The sequence below is a fragment of the Ambystoma mexicanum genome, chromosome 1q (genome assembly GCF_040938575.1).
Source record: "Ambystoma mexicanum isolate Mex_15411 chromosome 1q, UKY_AmexF1_1, whole genome shotgun sequence".
Lineage (NCBI taxonomy): Eukaryota > Metazoa > Chordata > Amphibia > Caudata > Ambystomatidae > Ambystoma > Ambystoma mexicanum.
Genome location: NC_090922.1, coordinates 131,026,814 through 131,047,816, shown reverse-complemented (window position 1 = coordinate 131,047,816; position 21,003 = coordinate 131,026,814). Strand labels below are relative to the sequence as shown.

General features: G+C 46.3%; 1 protein-coding gene across 1 annotated transcript in view; it reads left to right on the top strand.

The window, feature by feature from the left end:
* MAP1LC3B (microtubule associated protein 1 light chain 3 beta) overlaps positions 1-21,003 on the top strand; it is a 106,977-nt gene that overhangs the window by 83,005 nt on the left and 2,969 nt on the right. The gene's annotated exons all lie outside the window — the stretch shown is intronic.

Below are 21,003 nucleotides of genomic sequence, written 5' to 3'. Positions count from 1 at the left end.
CAGGCAGTTCTTAGAAATCTATTTGCTTAAGTAGGGACTCCTCTCCACCCTAGGGCTGCACTCAGTTGTAATCGCCCCTGCAGTATGGAGGAAAGGGGACGGGATGTAAGAGTAATTATAAGTTACTCACCGTAGAGACTAACGTCCTTAGTCACCTTCCTCCATACGTCCCACCATCCTTCCCCCTAATAAAACTGGTGTCATTAGGCAATGTCCCAAGGCCGCACCCCCGTGCGCCTCTAAATTTAAAGGGGAAGAAGGTTCTTTCTGGTGAAAAAGGTTCCGGCCCTCGGAAGGGACATCCATGGAGTATGGAGGAAAGGGGACTAAGGACTAAGAGTAAGTTAGTCACTACGGTAACTTATAATTTTCCCCCGACTCCCCGACTCAACAAGATGGTGCACAAGCTGCACCAGGAACCAGTCGCGATGATTCTGGTGGCCCAGATGTAGGCCCGTCTAACCGGGTTCTCTCATCTGATGGCAGTGTCAGTCTCACCTGCAAGTCGGCTGCCCTGCCTGTACAACATGCTGTCACAGGACAAAGGGGGAAACACTCTATCCATGCCCAGAAACTCTCAGCTTAGCAGCTTGGTTCCTGAGGTGATAGGTTTCAGACACCTCCAACTTCCTCAAAGATTAATGGGCATACTTAGAGAAGCACGAAAGCCTAACACCAGACATTGCTACTCCAACAAATGGAAACGCTTCGTCATCTGGTGCAATTCCAAGAGCATCAATTCCATTGACTGTTCCCCAACACATATTATCTTGTACCAGACTCGCCTTCTAGAGTCTGGTCTGGTTTTCAACTCCCTAAAGGTCCACTTAGCTGCACTTTCAGCTTATACCACCTCTCTGAAAAAGGTTTCATGGTGGAAAATTCCAGTGATGAAGGCTTTTATGCAAGGGGTTAAAAGACGTCAACCCCCATTTCCAACCCAGCTCCCGGATGGGACTTGAATGTTGTACTGACTAGACTAATGGGGCCTCCCTTTGAAAAAACACAATAGGAGGGACATCGACGCATCAGGGATTTTGGGTACACTACACGTCTCGTTAGGGATAGTTTTACAAGCACGCCCATGTCGATGTCCCCTTTCAATCCTCGAAAGAAAGATGCAATACTCTGCGATTACTACTAGATGTCGGACTATATGCACAGCATGTGAATCTTAACAGATACAATCGTCAGAAATGCTATTACGGTAAGTAATGCATGTCTTACGACCGCAACACTGCACAGGATGCCTTCCTGAATCAGACAATGGGCAAATTAGAAGGCTTTGCAGAAGGGGAGATGCCCCTCACAGGGGACTGCAACATTGCTTGGGACCCTGAAAGGGATAGGAGTGGCTGGGTCATTAGTAACGGCTTACTGCCATCTAAGGCAGTGCGCAACAGGTTGGCAGGAATGGCAATGGGAGACCTTTGGCGGGGAAAAAAAGCGGTGGGATACGGGGTATACGTGCTTCTCCCAGGTCAACCAGTCATTCTCCAGGATAGCCTATGCTTGGGGAACCCCCGGTATGTTGGGGATGCTATCTTACATTGAGGTAGACCCGATGTCCCTGTCCGATCATGCACATTTAAAGATCCATTTAAAGGGCTAAAACCGAGTAATCTGTTGTGGTTTTATTTTGCACCGAACGACACACTAGGGGGCGGGGGGTCTTCCCAGGCCTGGTATGGGATGCTTTTAAGGTGGTTTTTAGCGGGGGAACTAATATCCCTAAAATCCCTAAGACGGAAAGAGAAGGATAGATTACAAAAGGACTTAGTGGCCGACTTGGGAAAAGCCCAAAAAGAATTAGCAGAGCTCAAGAACAGGGAACATTCTGACAATGTGAAAGAAGCCACAAGACAACTTAAGATGCTCAGGTCCACCAGGGCCGAGAGCGCTCTCCAAAGTCTCAAGCAGCGCTACTATGTCTGGCCAATAAGGCAGATAAGATGCTTGCAAGATTACTGAAACAGAGTGCAGCGCCACATAGGGGGAATAAAGCAGCCGGGTGGGTCCATAGTTACTGACTCGGAAGGCATAGTACAGGCCTTTGTAACCTACTATAAACCGCTTTATTCATCTGAGCGCCCAAAGAACTACAAAATAGAGGTCTTCTTAGAAGGGGTGAAGTTGAATAAGGTTACGGAAAAAGACAGGGAAAATGTGGATAAGGAAATAACCGAAGACAAGGTAGAGAGGGTGGTGAAAAACCTTCCGAACAAGGCACCAAGTCCAGACGGTTACCTGGGGATCTTCTACAAAACCTACAGTAACGAACTAAAACACTTTCTAACCAAACTATATAACCCCTTTTGGAATGGGGATGGAGTGACCCGTTAAATGACCGATGCAAAGGTGGTTCTGTTTGAAAAACCAAAGACACCACAATTTGTGGACCATACAGACCCATTGCGCTACTAAATACGGACGCAAAAATCTATACAGGTATTTTAGCAGAAAGGATAAAGGCTGTGCTTCCAGGGGTTATAGGTCCTGATCAATCAGGTTTTATTACTGGGAGACATGGGAGAACACTAGCAGGGCAATTCATTTATTAGAGAAGTTAGAAATAAATGGGATTCCGGCCACCCTGATTTCCTTAGACGCTGAAAAAGCCTTTGACAGGGTGGAGTGGCCTTATTTGTTCCAGGTAACGGGGCAAATGCGGTGTGGTTCAAAATTTATTCAAATTGTGGAGGCAAATTATAGCAACCCATCGATGAGGTTGGCAGTTAATGCTCATATCTCTGAAGCAGTAAACCTAGAACGAGGTACCAGACAGGGCTGTCCCTTGTTCCCCCATCTGTACGCTATATATTTGGAACCACTGTTGGCCACAATCGGACAAAACCATGCAATCGAATCGGTCCCATTTGGAGGGGACACGCACAAAACGGCCACTTACATGGATGATATGTTACTAACGCTGGTGGAACCAGCCTCCTCCATCCCGGCCTTGGTCAAAATATTAAAGGAAGAAGGAGGATTGTCTGGGCTCAAGATAAATATGGGAAACTCGGAAAGGCTGGAGGTGGGGTCTGCCCAAGGAGGTCATCTCCGCAGTGCAGAGTATTTTTTTTTAAAACATTTTTTATTGATTTTTACAACAAACAAATCATAACTTTCACTCCCAACATTTTCAGTTACATAGCATGCAATACATGTTTCTCCTTTGTCTCCCCCCCCTCCCTTCCCCTAAAACTCAAGCTCTCCCCCCCCTATGCTTCTGGCTCACATTGCTCAGGATTTGTTCTCTTCCTCATTCTCTGGCTTGTCGTCGTCACTGGGGTCACCTTGGGTGGGCCCATACAACGAGGCTATCATTTGTCTCCATTCTGTCAGTAGTCCCACATCTTCACATTCCCCTCTGTCAGTCGCCTCATACTTTGCCACTGTCCCAGCGTCTGCCCATTTTAGGAGGTCCTTCCACCATATCTCTAGTCTGGGTCTATGGGCGGCTTTCCAGCTCATGGAAATTTTCCTTTTGGCCAGGATGTATGCTAGGTCCTTGAGTTTACATGCGTGTCTCAAATTATGTAGGCTGGTGAATCCCCCCAGCATGCATGCCCATATGGATTCCACGTCTAGTTTAATTCCCTTTTCAGATAGCTTGTGTTTAATTACCCCCCAGAATTTCCCCACCTCTGGGCATCTCCAGGATAGCCTATGCCTGGGGAACCCCCGGTATGTTGGGGTTGCTATCTTACATAGAGGTAGACCCAATTTCCCTGTCCGATCATGCACATTTAAAGGGCTAAAACCGAGTAATCTATTGTGGTCCTGTTTTGCGCCGCCAGGTGGTATATCTCAAAGTTCGGTAGATTTATCCCCCCTCTGTCGTACGCATTCTGTAGTTTCCACAGGGCCACTCTGTTTCTTGTATTGTGCCATAGGAAACCTTTGCACAGGCTGTGTAATTTGGCGAAGAAGCGCGTGGGCACCATGTGTGAAATGTTTGTGAAAAAATGCAGTAGCCTAGGGAAGACAACCATTTTCAGCAGAGCCGCCCTCCCCACCATGGCCAGGGGGAGCTTTGCCCAGAACTCCATGCTATTCGTGATACCCTCCACTGCTTTCTCTGTGTTATACTTATGCTCATCTGCTATTGTATGGTAAATATTGATCCCCAGGTATCTGAACGTTTTAGTCTGCCAAGCTATCTGCAGGGCGGGTAGGCTTTTCTGTAGTATGCCTTAGTACCTACCAAAGGGGAACATGCTCGTTTTTTTTTTTTGGTTAACCGCTATCCCGGAGAGAGCCGCATAGTGCTTTATCACTTCCAGGATGTATTGCAGGTTCTCCTCCGGGTATCGCAGGTACAGGAGCATATCGTCTGCATACAGTGATATCAAGTGTGGTCCCCCCTTGGTGCGCACTCCTATCTCACTGTATTGCTGTCTCAGATAAATTGCCAGCTGCTCTAGTGTGAGAATGTATAGCATCAGAGACCATTGGCAGCCCTGTCTCGTGCCTCTGCTTAGTTGCCATCTATCTGAGATTATCGCTCCGATTTTTACCCTGGCTGTGGGGGAGCTATACATCATTTTCACCCACCACAGGTACCCATATCCCATCCCATATTCTTTTAAAGCCGCCATCAGCCATGGCCACCTGACCGAGTCAAAGGCTCCTGTGGTTATCAGATATGCTTCTGCCTGGGACATACACACGGGTGTATTAGTTTATTTATCACCAGCTTAACTCTATTCGCTAGTACCGACATGAGGATTTTGCTGTCTTGGTTTAACATGGATAGTGGTCTATATGACCCGCAGTCTATGTTAGGCTTGTCTGGTTTAAGGAGCGGGATGATTACCACCTCTTTCAGAGATTCCGGCAGTCTCCCTTTCTCATATGCCTCATTCAGCATTGCCAGTAGTGGGGTAAGAATCTCTTGCCTCTATGCTTTATAAAACTCGCTGGGGAGCCTATCCATGCCTTGGGCTTTGCACGTGGGTAGATGCACCACCACTGCTTTTAGTTCCTCCAGTGTAACTGGGGCTTCTAAGTTCTCTCTATGTTCTACACTTAATTTGGGCAATCCTATGTCCTCTAGGATCTCCTGAGTCTCTCTCTCCGTATTCTCCCCCGTATCTGCATAGAGGTGTTTATAAAATCTGAGGAATCTCTCGTTCACCATCTCCTGGGTATTCCAGACTTGTCCCGCCTCTCCCACTATCTCTCTAATTGCTGGTCTTGGTGCCTCATTTTTATATAACCATGCCAGCAGCCTCCCTGGTTTGTCCCCTCCAGCGTGTTGTCTTTCGATATATTTCTTGTAATTCAGGTTGCTTAGCCTCTCCCAAAGCTCCCCGCCAGCCAGTTGTAACTGGCTCACACATTCTACCTGCTCCTGTGAGGTGCCCTCTTTATTCATTATTGTTTCCAGTCTCTTCTCTATCTCCTGCAGCTCTCGCTCTATACCTGTTACGCTCACCTGGTTCCCACGGGGGCGTCGACCGGAACTGGCCGCTGTTGTTTCCACCAGCGTGACGTGTAGCGCCGAGATGACTGACTGGACTGGCCCTCTCAGCCTAGTTTGTCTGGCTTGCAAGAATATTCTTCTGCAAAGGAGAAGAGGAATTAACCAACCGTGGAATTGAGTGTCAACCCACCTTCCCCACTCCCGTTGTCTTCCCACAGATCACTCTTGATGTCCCCTCCTTAGTCTCACCTGATGGTTTGGAAGGATGAGCTCTCCATCCTGCGTCGACCGCATGGGCGCTTTGATGACCAGTTACTTCACTGGCGTAGAGGAATTGGTGAGTTCCAGTATTGACTCTAAAGTCCAATTGTTCATAAGAGTTCAAATGTCTGATCTTCACTCTCTCCGATTCCTTGCAGGTTGCCGATTAATCCACTCGAAGATTTCCAAATGGCACTTGGTAAGATTCAGGTAAGTCTATTGTGGTTTTCCCCTTAGGGGCCGGGGTACGGCGATGAAGCAGAGTTGACTGCGCCGACCAGAGATGAGGTGAGTACCTCCCGTGGTAAATCAGGTAAGTCCTTGGGGGGTAGCTTGTATAGCCTTAGAGAGTCCCCTTGCTCACCTTGCTGTCTTTGTCTCCTTAGGTGTCGGAGGGCGGCCGCGAGATGGAGAGAGCGTGATGGAATGCTGAAGTACTGCCAAGCAGGTGAGTTCAGCGCGGCGCCGTAGGAATGCGAAGCGATGCTTCAAAGACTTCTGTCTTTCAGTTCCGTGGCGAAATGGATCAGGATTCAGGTAAGGATTAAAGTTAAAACTCCTATTCTAACCTTTATCCTTCTTTTCTTCTTGTTTCAGGAGTCCCAGGACTGAAGCGGGCGTGGCTGAAGACTGGAGCTGCTGAAAACACGGTGAGCGTTACGCTGCAGCAAGCAGAATAACGCGAAGCACGTGTGGCTGTCCAGGCGTGGTTTAAATAGCCTTGGAAGAAGATCCAGGTAAGTATTCTTCCACAGCCCCACCCAAGTAACAAAATAGTCCCTTCAGTAAAATAGTCCCTCCTAAGCCTCATTTGGCTTGAGTCTTCATGCAGCATGGTCTGCCTCAGGTGAGTATGCAGCATGGTCTGCTTCAGGTAAGTTATCAATAATGAGCCTGGCGCCCATGGCGCCAGGAATGCACCCAAACAGCCCCTAACTGGGGCTTTTGGGCATGCTCCAAGTGGCATGATGCCTGCGTCCGGGGCTGCTGGGCCTGGTCTGGTCGTCCGGGGGAAGGCATTGTGACAATGCCCCCTAGAGCCATTTAGATTTAGATATGGCCGCCCCCCCTTATTACCACCTTAAAGGCCTCCCACAGAGTTCCCTCTGATTTCACGCTTCCAGTATTATTATGCTCGAAATAGCTAATTATCTCTTCCCGTAGGTCCTCTCGGAATGTGGTATCCCTCAGTGCCTCGGCCCTAAGCCTCCATGTTGGGATTCTGGCTCTAGGGGGCTGGTGTCGCCACTCCAGGACCAAAGGGGAGTGGTCTGATAGTATTCTCTCTTTGCATTCAGAACCCACCACTTCCCCCGCTATTTCGGGGGTGGCGAACCCGTAGTCCAGACTCGTACAGATTATGTGGGGCCGTCAAGTGTGAGTAGTGTCTTCCTGTCAGATGTTGCCGCCTCCACATGTCCTCTAGCCCCCAAAGTCTCTTAATCGGACTCGTAGCGCTCTTGCTGAGGGGATGGGTTTATCTAGTTTCGTATCAGAGCCATCTAGTTAGTCCCCTCCCCATATGATCGCTCCACCTGTGAGGAGGCTGATCTTTCTATATAACGTTTTATTGTAGGTCACTGTGTCTTGGTTGGGGGCATATGTGTTTATAATGCTTAGTTCCCTATTCTCCAAAAGCCCCCGGAGCGCTGCCATCCTCCCATCCGGTTCCACTGTGGTCTGTAGTATCTGGAAAGGCACCTGTGGTGCCACCCAAATGATCACCCCCCCTAGCGTATGCTGAATAAGTTGCTCCTATAGTAGTACGTCTCCACTTTTTCTTAATTACCTCCTGTTTCTCCTTGGTGAGGTGAGTTTCCTGCAACAGAGCTATGTCTACTTTTTGCATTCTCAAGTACATCATCACCTTATTTCTCTTCAGGTAGGTGTTAAGTCCCCTGACGTTCCAGGTTATTATTCTGAGGTCACCCATTATCCTTCAGATCCCCTTCCCCCGTCCCTCCCTCCATATCCTTCAACCTGAGAATACTTAGGGAACGAGCATGCACCCACGCGCGTCTGCGCATGATTCACGCTAACAACTATCACTGCAAACGCCCCAACTCCCACCCATTCCAACCCCAACTGTTGCCCAGCTCCATCCCTGTATCTCAGGCGATCCCGCATTTGGTCCCGTCCTGCTAGGCCGGTACCGGGAACTCAGCAGGAGGTTACCCCTCTACTGGTAACTCGACTAACCTATCTAAGTGGGTGTGAGATTGGGTGCTCTGTATCTCCCTGTTGTGTCCCACATTTCGCTTGCCTTCCCATTGTGTAACACGGCTATAGTCGAGTCCCATTTTCACAACTTATACAGCACCTCGCTCTCCGAAGTCTCTGCGTCCGCTTCCCTTCTGGCCATCCTTCCCTTCCAGGCAATTTCGTGCATCCAGCCAATCCAATGCTTCCTTTGGGGTGTCAAAAAATAGTGTCCTTTTTTGTGGAACACCTTCAGCCTCGCCGGATCGCCCCATTTTTCTTCTTTTTCTGCACTTATTCAGACTTACCCAGTCTGCTGCCTTAAACACAGCACTTGCCACTTGCTGGCTGCACTACCACAGTTTGCCTCAATTTTCTATTTATTTTATTTATCTGCGCTCCTCGGCTTCTGCACTTTCCACTCTCCCCCTTCCATGCACTTTTTCCCTTTTCCCTTTTCCCTTTCCCATGCACTTGCGCGTTCTCAATGTCACTGGGCCTAGTAAGATCGTTTTTATATTGTGCTGTGTTCTCCCTTGTTCCCTCCCTTGCCGAGTCGCGGTCTGAATCACTTGTGTACGAGCGCGATACAAATAAAATATCACATCATATCATATATCATACATCAGCATGTATCTATGGTCCGCCTCCTGTAGCCTCCTCTTTACTGTTCCGAAGTTGAGTCGCCGCCGTTGCACCTGGAGTGTATAGTCAGGGTATGCTGTAATTGAGGCGGATGACGTTTGGATCATGCCTCCCTTGCAAAAGTATTCCAGGATCCTTTCCCTGTCGCAGTAATTTAGTATTTTGGCTATGATGAGTCTCAGGTGGGCTCCAGGGGTTGGGGGGGCCTCCTTGCCAAGGTTCTATGCGCTCTTTCCACTGCAAATCCCTGGGTGAGTGTTCCCCCTTCTATTTCTTGCAGCAACATGGATTCAATGCCCACGATACGTATATTGTTCCTGCGTGCCCGTCCTTCGGCCTCTTCGGCCCTGCTCTCCAAGTTGCCCACCTGCTGGCGTAGCGTGTGGATCTCTGAAGCGTGCAAGGCACAGGCTGCTGTTTTGGCCACCACTTCTTTTTCTTATTCTCCTGTGCTGTCCGCTATTGCCCTTACATCTTGTCTCAGGAGGTTTAGATCTATTTGTACTGCGTCAATTTTAGATTCCAGCGCCACTTTCAGTGTGGTCATGGCAGCTTCCAGTTTTGTTTCCCACGCCGCTCTCAGGTCTGCAGTGGCTTCCAGGATTTGCCGGTCGCCTCGCGCTGGGGATACGTCCAGTCTGGGCGCTTCTATCCTTGCTTCTAGCACCTTCCCTAGAATGTGAGTTTTTGTGAAGTCCTCCATCGTAGATTGCTTCCCTTTTCTTTTATTCAGCTTAGTTGCCATGTCTTTAGCAATTCCAGGTGAGCGGGCCCCCTGTTCCGGATGGTGTGGCCTTTTGCTGGTATCAGGCACTCGGCCTTATGTGGGTGGGCTAATTTCTATCTCCTTCAGGTGTTCCAGCACCGTTGTCTGTATGCCAGGCTGTAGTCTCCTTTGGGCTAATTCGCTGTGGTGCTGCCAGGGTTAGTTCGTCCTGTTTCTACTCCTCGCCTGGGGCAGCCTCAGCTTGCATTGCGATTTACTGCGCCACTCCTTATGCTTGGCTACAGTCTTGTGCAGCAAGGATCCTCGGGAATGTCTCGGGGCAGTGCTGCGGTTGCCGTGGTGTATCTCGGCAAGGTCTTCTCCTTGCCTGCCCCCAGAAGTGGGGTGGTGCCTCACTGCCTTCCTGGGCTGTCCATGGTTGTGGTGCAGCTGCTTCAGGTGCCTGGGCTGGGCTTATCTTTGTGCCCTATAACAGCTTCCTGTGTGGTCCTTTGCAGCGCGTTTGGTGCCCCTGTTTCCTGGGCCCAGTGTGATGCAGTGCAACCTGGCTACCGCTTGCCCACAGCCAATGTCCGTTCAAAGCTGTGCCCCGTGGGTGTTCTATATCATATGCAGGCTTGTTACCGACTGTGATGTCCTCCCCTGGGGTCGAGCGCCCTATTTCTGCAGCTCCGTGGTGGGGCTCGCCTTTTATTTCCTCATTTCATCATTTTCTTTTCCCCCTCCTTTTGTCCCTTTTTCCGTTCCTGCGGGGGCTGCAGTAGCGTAGTGCAGCGGGGGACAGGCTCTCGCGCCTTTTGCCTCTTCGCTCCCCCGGATTGCTGCAGTGTGGCGGTGGTCCTTGGGTCATCCAGCAAGCCAGGCGCTGTGCCGTGGCTCTGGGTGCTATGTCGTGCGCGCTCAGCCTCTCACGCTCCACACCGTGTGTGCCATGGGCAGGGTCCTTCTGAGGCTGTTTTTTGCTTCTGCAGCTGGCGTGTGGAGCCACTCTGTGTGCGTGGCTCTCACACACCAGCGGGGTGTGATCGCGCCCCATGGCCCGCAGCTACTTAGGGTGCCTTCAGCGTTCCGCCCAAGCCCGGCCCTGATGCGCGTCTTGGTGCCCAAGGGCCCCGCTTCATTCCAGATTGTCCCTCGGCGTGTCTTACCTACCGCCTCTGCACAGCGGTTCGTTTGCATTAGCAGGCTGCCCCTTGCTCCTCGGTCCACCAGGCTTACTCAGTGCTCCGGTTCTCTGGTGTCCACGTAGCGTGCGTCGGGAGTTATGCCTGTGGTGTTCCTTTGCCACGCAGATTCTGGCAGCGTCTTTGTGCCCGGCCCGCCGCTCCTTTTGTCTTACAGCATGGTGGCCATTTTTAAAGATGCCCGTCTGGTCAGTGGTCTGTTTAGGTTTCAATTCTGCTGCTACGGCCAGGGTAGGATTCCAGTTTCTTTTTACGGATTGCACTCTCCTCGTATTCCCACGCATGTACCTAATTTTGCAACGGGCAGGCTGCGTTTGGGAAGCAGGTATTCATAGGATCTTCAGCGGATCTCTCTGCAGTGCAGAGTTATTCACCATTTCGCCCCGTAGGAGGAACCATCACTTATTAAGGGATCAAATTAACTAGCAAACTCTAAGCGTTATATAAAGCCAACTACCCTGACCTAATCAAAAAGACGCAAGCAGATTTTACCAGGTGGAACCCGATGCGGATCTGCTGGTTAGGTCATGTAAATACAGTAAAGATGGTGACCCTCGCTATGCTACTATATAAGTTCCTGCACTCCCTATTTGCGTCCCGAAGGCATTCTTCCAAACAATGAAAGCAACAATCCCTCTCACTAGGTGAGAATCTGTGTGGTCTTTTAGACCTGGAACAACATATAATCTCAAAACCACAGAAAAGGACTTTGGTAACCTTATTAATAATGGCTTGGCAAGTGATTGGGAAAAACTGTAAACATTCAACCCCACCCACGGCGACATGTTGGCTGCAAAAGCTCTGGGACATAATGGCAATGGAATGGATTACATACAAGATTCAAGGAGACTCTGAGAGATTCCGAAAGTACTGAGAAGAACAATGGTGCCCACAAAAATATACAGGTACTGGATATGCAATGACAATGCTAAGATACAATGCACCCTCCCTTTTTTTTTTTTCCCTCTTCTTTTTTTTCCTCCCCATCGATAGCCCATATTAATCCTATTTGCTGCAGCAAGACTGTGGTCCCCTGGGGCAGGGGGAGGAGAGGAGTGTTATTGGGAGGTTTGGGGGGGCACAGTGGGGGTTGAGGGTTGGGGATAAGGTATTGTTTGTTGAAAATGCCAATAAAGATATATATATATTTTTAAAAGATGCTGTTGTCGGATGTACTCCCAGAAGGCAAAATATAAGAGTTCTCCTCTGCTTGAAGTCCACCTACATCACCCACACTCCACAGTGTGCTACCATAAACACATGTAGCCACACGCTGACCCCGGTAGGCAGTTAGCATATGACTAAAGAAAAAATGCAGCGATTTGGCAAATCTGAAAAGGCTGCCAGAAAATTGATGGTTAGATTGTCCTTCCTGTTTAGCCTTGTGCTGAACGTTATGCCAATGTAGCCAAAGCACTGGCAAACCTTAAGTTGGCGGCAATCGAGGAGGACTGTAGGATCACTGACTTGTTTTGGTGAAACACCTTCTATAGCATTTATCTACATTGTTCCTTCAGTGTCTTGTAGAGGGGTATGCCAGGTTTATAACTTTTAAGGGATAGGTTTGCAGGTTCCTGGCCAGCCGAGCCACATTGTTGGCATAACTTTGGAATTAATCTTCCTGCCCACGCGCTGTGGTACTTCTGTATTAAGAGTTTCCAAGAAAGACGCTAGACCATTTACATACAAGTTGAAGGGAAGGGGTGCAAGTATGCACCCCTGTCGAACCCTTTGCTCCACACTTATAGTGCCACTCACTTTGCCCTTGTTACCACACCTGACATGGACCGTAGAGTCAGAGTGTACGGTCTCTAATCTACGCATGAAGGCACCAGGAATTCCCATAAGACATAGTCCTCCACAGTGCGAGTTTGAGGAATTTATAACGTGCACACAACAAACTTAATAGAGTCCTGGCGCAGGTGATACTGTATAATGGAGAAGGAACATCAACCTGGTGGGGGCTGATGCCACAGAAATTCAACGAAAGCCAGAGTCACCAGGTTTACTTGAATAAGTAGGTCTTTAAACCCACTCGAAAACTCAATAAGGAGTTTGCCTGTCTTAGGCTCAGTGGAAGACTATTCCATAGTCTTGGTCCGACAACTGAAAAACAGCGATCTCCTCTCCAAATACAGTTAGTCCTAGGAATAACGAGAAGAAATTGGTCTTCGGCCCTGAGGGCCCGAATTGGTCGGTAACGCCGAGTTTTTGTTAGATAAACTGGTGCCAGCCCAGTCAGACATTTGTAGACCAGACGCCAAATTTTTAATTGAATCCGGTCTTCCACTGCTAACCAATGCAATGATCGATGGAGACCAGAGATGGGGGTGTTCTTAGCTACATCAACGACCAGTCTTACACCCGATCTGGTTGCCCGGTGCCCCAGCCAAGAGTCCATTGCAATAATCTAAATTGGAGTTGACTAGAGCCCCGACCTCCACAACATGATCAGTGATAGGAACATATGGTAGTGCTTGACGCAGAAGGCAGATGTTCTAAAAGACCGATTGGACTTTGGCTGAGACCTGGCCCTTACATCCCAGGTCACTCTGCCAGATGTAGCCGAGAATTTTTACTTTAGTGGTGTACTTCAGCCTAGTTCCCAGAAACTGAGGTTGGAGGAGGGCATCTATTTCCTTCATGCAGATGCTTCGGGCCAAACAATCGCCTCAGTTTTTTTTTTTTTTGGATTAAGTTGTAGCCAATTTGTTTCCATCCAGGTTCCTATTTCTTCCAAACACCTGCTAACAAGGGAAATAGCTTCCTCCACATCATCAAGCCTAATATATATCCGAGTGTCGTCAGCATACGAATGAAATCTAAGTTGATGTTTCTCCAAGACATCCATTAGGGCACGAACATAAATATTAAAGAGTGGAGAAAGTGCCGATCCCTGTAGCACACCACAGTACTGCAGGAGGATTTCTGAGAGAAAGCCTCTGCCCTGAACACGTTGACGACCGGTAAGAAATTATGTGAACCACTGTAGTGCACAGGGGTCCACATTCACAAGATTATTCATACAGTCCAACAAAATACTGTGGTTCACCGTATCAAATGCGATGGACAGGTTGAGCATCACAAGCAGGGAGCGTTTACCTGCTTCCCCAGCCTATAACATCTTGTCCCAAACCGCCATCAATCTGCCGTCTCTGTCCCGTGTAGGGGACGAAAACCAGATTGCAGGGGATGGAGAAGACCGTGATACTCAACATAGTCATGTAATTGTTTAGTGACCACCTTTTCCAGGATTTTTACCCAGCCAAGTAAGACCAGCAATTGGGTGATAGTTATTATAATCCTTAGGGTCCAGACTAACATTTTTCAATAACTGGGAGTCCACTGATAATTTCAAAGCATCAGGGACTAACCCCCGAGTAGTGAAAGGTTAACAAACTTGGTCATAAAGGGAGTAAGATCCAAGAAAAGTCGATTAGCGACTAAAGCAGGGATAGGAATAAAAGAATAGTTTGTGGGTTTCAATTGGGACAAAAGGGCAGTAATATCATTCCGTGAAACTTATTGGAAACTAAACTGAGTCGTCCCAATCGTAGTCATCTCCAGACCACCAAGGTTTTCTTTATCTGGGCTAACAACCTCTGATTGATGGGCTTTATCTGATTTTCTGTGGAGCCTAATATTATTTTGGATGTTCAGAATGTCATCTCTGAAAAAATTATTTAGGCCATTAGCATGCGTTACAGATGAAGTTTTCACTGGTGCATGTGTATTGTGACTAACCAAGTCAGCAATTGTTTTAAACGGTTCTTGAGGACGGTTTATTGCTGTTGTGATTTTAGTTGATAAAAAATTAGATTTAGCTCTGAACACCGCTTTTTTGTAATTGTTCAGTGCTGTACTTGCCAACATGGAATGTTCTGTTGACTTGGAACGATACCATCGGTTTTCGTGGTATTTATGTTCTCTTTTTAACTCCAGAAGGTCTCTGGTATACCATATTTTAAAGGGCTTTTTTGTTTTTTGTGGCAATATTCCTCAAGGGTACATATTTTGTACAAATATCGCTCATAATTTGAGTGCCACAGGGGTCCCCTCTCTACATGATCAAATGCTGAACTAAAGTCCATAAAAGCCACGTAGACGGGGGCTCTTGCAAGAAGGACATACTTGAAGACTAACAAATACAAATGTATACACTGATTAACAGTTCCCAGCCAAGGCCTAAAAGTTAGCTGGGTATCCAAAAGAACATTATTTCCCAACACCGATTCCTCAAGCCTTTTCATGATGGCACTGGAGAACATCTTTGACGTTCCATTTAGTAGGGTAATTGGGCGGTAAGATGATGGGGATGATTTAGAGATCACCTTATAGATGGGCACAATTGTACGATTTCTGCCGCTTGTTGTTATCGTATTAGTTAACCGGCATTAAAAACCTACGTGAAGAATGAGGCCCACAGCTCAATACATGATCGAAAAAGGTTGTTCGGAATTCCGTCATCCAGTGGAGCTTGATTTTATTTTTGTCGTCCAATAACTTGTTCAATGTGAACAGTAAGTATGAGGTGTGCCAGCTAACTGTAGCGCTCGAGCAAGAAAGACTAAAGGTGGATCTAACTATAGAAATGACACTAGCTGCTGCATGGTAGTAGAACTGGTAGGTACCTCAGGCCTACTGTAAATTAACAAAGGAAACAAGGAGTGGGTTTAGTTCCACTAGTTAAATGCACTGCTGAATCTAGAATTTAGAACAAACAACAAATGTATTACTATCCTAATGTAAGTGAATCAACTGGCTGAAACATAGGTAGTTGTAAAGAATTCTTGTATTTAAATTCTTCTGTTAAAGGTTCAAGAGAAGTCTGCCGACACATGTTTCGACCTAAACCGGTCTTTATCAAGGCAAGACTCTGTATGTTACAAGCAACACATAACATAATCCAAAATCATATTGTGCAAAACATTTGACAAAAGTGCATAAGTAAATGGGCCCAAGAGTACATTGTATGAAGTCACCATGCATGGGAGGTCAGGGGCACAGATAACAGGGATGGCATCAAACACATTTGTTGAACCAAAATTAAATCAATACATTACCATGAAGCAAGGCACAATGCGAGTGCATACGACCTGGAACATGTCATCATATGCGGAGAACAAAAACAAAAAACAAATACAGGAGGCGCAATGAGCCTCATTATGTATTTCCACCATGTTTCAAATTCAAATTGAATAGTAATACTACAACTGTCCTGTGCCTTTCTGTAATGTGCCAAGAAATCTGAGTATCACCTTAGGTGTGTTACTTGTATTACATAAAGCCATTAATACTCCATGTGCAGCAATAGCCAAACCCTGTGCAACCGCCTGCTGTGCAGACCTCTACGCCTTTTCGGAAGTCTCGTCAAGTAGGGGAACCTGATACCAATTTCCACTATATTGTGAAAGTAAATGACCCTTGTGTTTAGCGCGTGAATCTTTAATCGAAAATCAATCAAGGCAAATCTGTGCATCTTATAAGTTCAAAGACTTTTGCCAAGCTAATTGTCTCATCGTCCAGTATCCTCGTTGCAAACTGCTGCTAGTTTGAGCAATGGAAATATGTATGTGGTCAAGTTTGCCTGTAACACCATTTGGAAAAATATATACATATAAGCCCATGGATTCAGGAAACAATCAATCATGGCACTTGGGACATGCCGCTATGGTTACCTGTTGCTTTGTCCTTTCATTGCTTATTCAAACTCCATATATCAATGAGGAACATAAGACTTAGGTGCCGATATTGCTTCCAGATTTGGAACGGTCTAGGGAGTAAGAGAGAACAAAACGGAATATAAAGGGTGGAGTGGTATGCTGTGCCACTTCCCAAGCCCTGTCTGCTGTGTTGATATGCTAACTCAAATCCTCGTTCTAGCGGCGAGTCCTAATCGCACACAAAGTATCTCATACCTGTTATATTCTGAAGTCGGTGCTCCGGCGTCTATTGCTGCTGCATCTCGGTACGCGCGAACAGTGTGAATGCGTACCGAGAGAGAAAAGCACCTAATCCGTGACAAGTGCGTGACAGGTCACGTGCTGGTTTGGGTTCACGTGACTGACAAGTACGATGTTGTACTGAAGTTATTCAATTCGCCATCCTATAAAGTGTAATATGCTGTAATCAATTGTTGGGACGGGAAAGTTTGAAATGTCTCTGAAAATACATGAAACAAGAAAGAATGCAATATGTTGAATTAATGGGGCATTCATGTCTATAGTAGCTTAGGTCTAAATAAAGCAGTAAAAAATATAGCCACTGCATGTTGTTCTGATTTTATGGACAAGATCCAGTAAAAAGTAAGGATGTCCAATGCACAACCCAGAATGTAATTGTGTGTAAATTTTCGAACAGGCGTAGGGCTAGCAACACTGTTAGCACCAGGTTCAAATATTGCCATGTAGTATTAACATAATGATGTATAAAAGAACATTGTTACAATGATGATTATCAAGATTACATTGCCATGTATGCAGAGTATGGTACCAACACACATCAACCATTAAAGAAAGACATGAAGTTCTGTATCCTTATTGAGACCCATGGTCGTGCATCTAAGCTGGCAGATAGTACTTGCTTCCAACTGGCGCAATAATGCTTGACGGTCGCCAACCCTTGAGTGAACACGTGCTTGTATTTAGCCAATAAAACATATCTTGGACATCATCCATTTGGTGATATTTTTGCCAGTGCAAAGCAATGGGCAGTTTGGGATCTTGACTATTCAAATGTGAAAAATGTTCTCGAATGCATATTCACAATTCCCTGATTGTAGATCCAACGTAGACTTTCCCTCACACACACAGAATTGCGTAAACCACGTATTTCGATTTGAATTTAATAAAGTCACGTATTTGAATATTTAGACCATTGTGACATGAAAAAGAATCAGTACACAGTGTAAACTTGCAAAAAATACACATTCCACATTTAAAGAAGCCCTTAGGTTATGATTGAAGCCATGATGTTTTATCAGACTGAACAGGCTTTGGCAAGAAAAGAGGGGCAAAGTTGGCCTCTGAGAGTCTGACTCTGTGTGAAAATAAACTTGGGCCGTTCAGTGATACATGAACGAAGGTCTGCATCAAGTTTAAGGATGTACCAATGTTTATTGAGCACTTGAAACAGCACATCTGTATTCTGAGCACATTTAGTAATTATCTCCGCCTCCCTTAAGGAAGCCTGGGTCCGCCCCCTCTTAATAAAACCAACTCTCGATCCCACCTCCCCCAACAACTATCGACCCATCACCACTGTCCCTTTCCTCCTCAAAATACTGGACAAAGCAGCCTACCTGCAGGTTCAGCACTTCATCGAAGAGAACAAACTCCTGGGACTCCGCCAATCTGGCTTCCGCCCCAGACATGGGACGGAAACCGCCCTACTTGATCTGAAAAACCAGATGGACGATGCTAGAGACATGGGCAAACCAGCACTTCTCCTACTTCTTGACTTATCTGCGGCGTTCGATCTCGTTGATCATGACGTCCTATCCATCACCTCTCCTCCACTGCCAAGTTCTCCCCTGACGCCACAGCATGGATCCCCTCCTTTCTACAAGACGGAACCATGCAAGTATTCTCTGATTTAGCTTCTGCCTCACCCACCATCATACTATGTGGTGTGCCCCAAGGCTCATGCCTCTTCCCCCACCCTCTACAACATCTTCACACGACCCCTCTTCCTCATCCTCGGCGCTATGGGTATCTCTTACACTAACTACGCGGACGATACCCAGATCCTCCTCACCCTCACCGGCAACTATGACACTGACTCTTTGACCCATAACAATCTCTACAACACCATCCAAGCCTGGATGGCAGACAGTGGACTATGCCTCAACTCTGACAAGACTGAACTCCTACTGGTGGGTTCCCCCGACACGCTAAAACATCTTGACTCCCAATTCAGTCACTTCACCATCGACCCCCATCAAAATACCTGTCTCAGACTCAGTCAAAACTCTTGGAGTCTATTTGGACTCCAACCTATCCATGGACAGACAAGTCAACGCAATTGCCTCCTCAGCTGCATATCACGCTAAACTTATCAACGCAGTCAGGACTTTTCTCTCCAAAGAGAACTGCACAAACATAGCCAGAGCCATCACCGGCTCCAGGCTAGACTATTGCAATGTACTATTTCTAGGAACATCAAAAAAAAAACCTGGTGAGGCTACAAGTCATCCAGAATAGTGCTCTCCGTGCAGCCCAAGGCATTGCTAAAAGAGACCACATCTCGGAGGCCAGAAAACTGGCCCACTGGCTCCCAATAAAAGAGAGAATCGTGTTCAAAGCGCTGACACTGACACACAAGTGCATCCATCTCACTGCTCCCTACTACCTCTCACAAAGAATCCACCCTGTCGCCTCTACAAGACCAACCAGATCACCCTATACCAACATGCTGTGTGCCACTAGTAAAAAGAGCAAGAGCGGGTGGATACAGCTTCCCATATCTCGCACCTACTCACTGGAATGCATTACCTCCCACCATCCGAAGTGAGGCCTCCCTCCTCGCTTTCCGTAAAGCAATAAAAACCATCCTCTTCTCATAAGGTCCTTCGTAGCGGCATGAATACCAACCATAGGACCCACTGCTTAATCTGTATTGACCAATCAAATAAGCTGTAATGATACTGATGTCTGTGTTTGAATGCAATTTACCATTTACTGCTACCACGTCTGTACCTCTGTAACTAAGCTCATGCAAGTAATAGCGCCTCAATGCCCTTGGGCTGCTTGGACACTTTATAAATATAAATAAATAAATAAAAAAAATCTGAACTTCAGGATAGATTGTGGACTTTTTAGTATTGGGAGCAGGGAGAATAGCTTCACGTGATGTTGTTCGCTTGTTTCATTCCTTTTTTGATGCAATGAATAGAATAGCCTTGTTCCAGAAACCTCTGCTTAATCAGTTCACATTCAATTTCATAAGCAATTTGAGTGCTGCAATTTCTGCGGGCTCGATAGAATTCACCAAAAGGAATATTTTTTTTTTATATACGGAACGTTTGTGACAACTTGAAGCATTCCGAATAGAATTCACAGCCGTGGATTTTCTAAAGGTTTGAGTATGAATTGTCTGATTGGAAATGCTGATTATTAGATCTAAGAATTCCACTTGTTTGGGACTGGCATGTCCGGAGAATTCAATGCCAAAAGTATTGTCATTCAAATACTCAGAAAATTCTAGAAATAATTCTACAGTACCATTCCATATAAGCAAAATATCATCAATGTACCTTTTCCATACAACGATATTGTCGGCAAATTGATGAGATCTATAAATGTAATTTTGTTCAGAATACCCCATGAAGAGGTTGGCCAACGATGGGGCATACTTGGCTCCCATGGCCACACCCCTGGTTTGCGCATAATATTGGCGATTGAACAGGAACTGATTGTGATCCAATGTAAATGCTAAGAAGTCTTTGATCATTGCAACATGCTCGGTGTAAGAAGAAGGATGATTCCGGAACATGAAATCTATGGTGTCAAGTGCCTTGATTGATTTTTCGATTAAAGATTCATGCGCTAAACACAAGGGTCATTCACTTTCACAATATATTGCAAATTGGTATCCGGTTCCCACACTTGACAAGACTTTCGAACAGGCGTAGAGGTCTGCACAACAGGCAGTTGCACAGGGTTTGGCTATTGCTGCACGTGGAGTATTAATGGCTGCATGTAGTAAAAGTAATACACCTAAGGTGATACTCAGATTTCTTGGCACATTACAGACAGGCAGAGGCTAGTTGGAGTATTACTATTCAATTTGAATTTGAAACCTGGTGGAAATACATAATGAGGCTCATTGTGCCTCCTGTATTTGTTTTTGTTTTTTGTTTTTGTTCCCCGCTTGGGCACTTAATATGTGGTCATATGATGACATGTTCCAGGTCGTATGCACTCGCATTGTTCCTTGCTTTATGGTAATGTATTGATTTAATTTTGGTTCAACAAATTTGTTTGATGCCATCCCTGTTATCTGTGCCCCTGACCTCCCATGCATGGTGACTTCATACAATGTACCCTTGGGCATGTTTACTTATGCACTTTTGTCAAATGTTTTGCACAATATGATTTTGGTTTATGTTCTGTGTTGCTTGTAACAGAGTCTTGCCTTGAGAAAGACCAGTTTAGGTTGAAACACGTGTTGGCAGACTTCTCTTGAACCTTTAACAGAATAATTTAAATACAATAATTCTTGACAACTACCTATGTTTCAGCCAGTTGATTCACTTACTTTAGGATTGTAACATATTTGTTGTTTGTTCTAAATTCTAGATCCAGCAGCGGATTTAACTAGTGGAACTAAACCCCTCCTTGTTTCCTTCAATAACTTGTTCAAGCTCCTCGACAGTAAAGGGGTCTAGTTGCATATAATCGGAATAAGAAGGTACCTTCTTACCATCGAAATCAGCCATATTATGCACACTGTAAAGGGGGCTAAAATGTGCCACTCAATCTTGCTCCAAGTCAAACATTTCAGCCATTTGTGGCTGTCCAAGATCTAACCCAGATAATCCTCCAAAAATCGTACTATTG